The following is a 3,929-nucleotide window of genomic DNA, read 5'->3' as shown; positions in this document are numbered from 1 at the left end:
ATTATTATTTGAAGTTCTGATCGAGTCACGTAAAACGCACACTCGAATGGGATTTACGTATCGTGACCATGCTACGGGAACCGTACCCATGGCCACGATGATTTATTAATCACGCCTAAAGCAAGCTACGATGTTCATGATTATTTCTTTCTAAGTTTGGGATGGATGTGGAGGTCATCAGTTATGGATTTATTTTGTGCAAGAATTAGCATCGGTTCTGGTAATGATATGATCCAACTCTTCTTCAACATACGCATGTATGAAACACAAACGTATCTTAAATGGTATACATGAATACAAACCAACATCAAATTGAGTCTACAAATCCAGCATTTGCTTATCTTAAAGATGTGTTTAAAATTAGCACAACCAAAGTCTTATATGACATTACTGTAACAAATACCAAGAAAAATGATTCCAACTCAATGTTCCTTCTGTTTTGCATACTCTCGTCTTCAACCACTGTATTTGGATTCAAGCTTTAACGAATTAATTGACTCTCTCAATGATTCAGATGCGATTCATAAAAATATATTTTTATAGACTCAACTTAAAGCTCGTAGTATTGAAATTATAGCTTTCTTACTGCTCGGAATCTCTTTATACTCAATGTTTCATGCAAACTTTAATTTAAAAGAACAGGAGAACAAATTCAAATATCAGTCAGTACAATCCCTAAGTGGAACAACATGTACCTAATGAAACAAAAATAGAATTATATGTGAATTTGTATGAGACACATGATGATTATACACATCAATTCATATAATATAACGGCAGATTAGATGAAATCAGTAATCAACAAACACTAAGTAACAAACATTTCAATGAAATTTCAGCATGTATGTGACAAATTTGAGCGCACACTAAATGAGAGATTAAAGGAATACCTAAAATGAAAAATCACAATGAGAATGCCGATAGAGGCTAGATGATAAATGTAAGGAACTCAGCAACGCAGATCCCACAGAATCAGTACACAGCAACCACCAATTTGAGCTTTGATAGCTTGTAGAAATCCAGGAAGAAAAGAAATTCATCTTTGAACTCGTTTTTCTTCAAATCTTCATTGAAAAATCCAGTTTTCTTTCTATTATTTCTAGCTTTTCATTTTCAGATCTAGTTTTGACATTTTCCAATGCATCTAGACGGCTTAGGCGCGTATGTGAGAATGAGGAGTATTGTGTAGGGGATTCGGTGAGAGAGCTGGAGAAGGAGGAGAGGCGGTTTTAAAATGGGGGAAGGTCCTGAGAGAGATTGAAGATGGAACAGAGGGAGGGGTGTGCCGCTGCTTGTTGAAGTGAGGGGGGTCCGTTCTTTTCAGTGTTGAGAATCAAAGGGGAGGGTGAAATTAGGGTCTATTTTAGAGATGAAGAGGGAATATTGGGCTGGCGGGTAGTGGGCTGGGGTGAATGGAAAGAAAATGGCCACTAGAAGCACCTGACCCAAAGCTGTAATGAAACCCCATAGCCTTCTCTTTTCTTTCTTTGTATTTTTCAAGACTAATCAATTTATTTAACACTCCTAATTCTAACTAATTTATAAAATTAACCTAATGACCTATTTTTCTACAATTAACTAATTCATTTAGCTAACAAATGCATGTAGAGTTACTAATATTATTTTTGGTATTTTAGTGTTTTACAAATGCAATTAATTATGCAATTAAAATCTAAAAATGTAAAAATTAAAAATATTTTTATATTTTCTTTAGGATTTAAAATGCAACTTAAAAATGCATCAAACATGAATACGTACAAAGCAAACTAAGTAAAAATATAGAAAAATAATTTAAAGCTATTTTTTGGATTTTTTAGGAGTAATTTTATATTAGGGCAAAAATTAGGTGCTCACAGCTGCCCCTCTTTGCTCGGAAACATAAAAAAAATTTGGGCAAAGATAAAGTGAGCAATTATGAGCAATTTTTGCCTGTTTGGATACTCCATGGGAAGCGTTTTTTGAAAATTTTGACTGAACCTTGCTTCGGAGGTTGTCTACATATCCTTGGCTATAAAGGAATCAGGTCAGTGTAATTCTGGAAGTTTAGGTGGATGGGACTACCGAGAAACTGTGATTTCACTGTTGTTACTGCTATTTACTGCTTGCTGAGCACCTTATTACACCAAAGTCAAAATGAAAAAGACTAACTAAGCCTATCAGCTACGAGTTACAAGATTTCTATCTATGAGTCTTTTGAAGCGTGATCTTGAGTCTTGGCTGGTTCTTCATGCAGACTCTGATCTGAACCTCGATGCTTGCTAGCTGCAGGTGCTAGTTCATTCTTCTTCGGCTTTTCGGATCAAGACGGGACATGCAAAGCTTGCGACTTCAGTCATGTCTTGAGCATCCCATATCTTTTCATCTGCTTCTGCATTTTGAATTCACTTCTTCTTTTCTTTTTCTTTTTTTTCCTTTTATTCTGGATTGAGACTTCTTCTTTTGGTCATCTCGGACTGTCGACTTGCATTCTTGAGGCGAGCTTCTGTACTTCTAACTTAAATTGAATTCTGAAATGACTTCCCTCGTTCTTCAGGTGGGCGCCTGCAACTAACTTGAAATTTGAAATGAATTCGCTCGTTCTCCATGTGGGCGCCTGCCAATGACTTAAAAATTGAAATAAACTGGAAGTTGACCCTATTCTTCAGGCGGGCACCCTGCTACTTGCACTTGAAATAAACTTTTGCGGTAGACTTGAGCTTGCAACCTTGTTCTTCAGGCGACTCGCGCTACTTCTGATTTGAATTGAAAAACTAGAGATTGCCCATATTCTTCAAGCGGGATCCTGCTGTCTCTGACTTAAACTTAAAAACTAAAAGTTGAGCTCCTGATGCCTCTCTAACTTGAACTTGAAATAAATTCCCTCATTCTCCAGGTGGGCGCCTGATGCTGACTTAAAACCTGAAATGAATTCCCTCATTCTCCAGGTGGGCGCCTGATGTTGACTTAAAACTTAAAATAAATTCCCTCATTCTCCAGGTGGGCGCCTGATAACTTAAAACTTGAAATAAATTCCCTCGTTCTCCAGGTGGGCGCCTGATGACTTAAAACTTGAAATGAATTCCCTCGTTCTCCAGGTGGGCGCCTGATGATTTACACTTGAAATGAATTCCCTCATTCTCCAGGTGGGCGCCTGATGCTGACTTAAAACTTGAAATAAATTCCCTCATTCTCCAGGTGGGCGCCTGCTGACTTAAAAACTTGAAATAAATTCCCTCATTCTCCAGGTGGGCGCCTGCTGACTTAAAAACTTAAAATGAATTTTCTCATTTTTCAGGTGGGTGCCTGATGTTGACTTTACACTTGAAATGAATTCCCTCATTCTCCAGGTGGGCGCCCGATGCTACAACAAAATAGACAAAACAAAAGAAACTTTTCTGCCCCAGTTTGCACTAGGAAGATTTGTGAGTTGTTAGCAGAACTATAAATCATCTATGTTATTGATGAATGATGCAATGATGAGAGTAAAATTAAAGACTCGACTAGGATGTGCGTCTCCTATGAGTAAAACCAAGAAAATTTCGACTAGCAAATGCGTCTGCTAAAAAAAAAACTGAATGTCCCAGACTAGGCAGTGCATCTCCTAGGGGTGTAACTTGAATGAACCAAATTAGGAAGTGTGTCTCCTAAAGAAATAAAAATCTGAAAAACCCAAACTAGGAAGTGTGTTTCCTAGATTTGAGATTGAGCTTGCGAAAAACTATAAACTAAGCTTGACTAAACTAAAAACTGACCCTATTCTCCAGGCGGGACCCCTGATTTCAAGAAAACTAAAGATTGATAACTTAAAAAAACTGAAAATTGGCCCTTTCTTTTTTCTTTTTTCTTTTCTTTTTTTTTTAAAAAAAAAATCCAGACTTCCCCTTCTTTTTAACTTATTATCCTAGGAGAAAATTCATCAGACTAGGTTTTAATCTTAGGAGAAAGATTCA

Source organism: Nicotiana tomentosiformis, chromosome 3, assembly GCF_000390325.3.
Source record: "Nicotiana tomentosiformis chromosome 3, ASM39032v3, whole genome shotgun sequence".
NCBI classification, from domain to species: domain Eukaryota; kingdom Viridiplantae; phylum Streptophyta; class Magnoliopsida; order Solanales; family Solanaceae; genus Nicotiana; species Nicotiana tomentosiformis.
The sequence above is the reverse complement of the archived record's forward strand: the minus strand, read 5'-3'. Positions refer to the sequence as shown.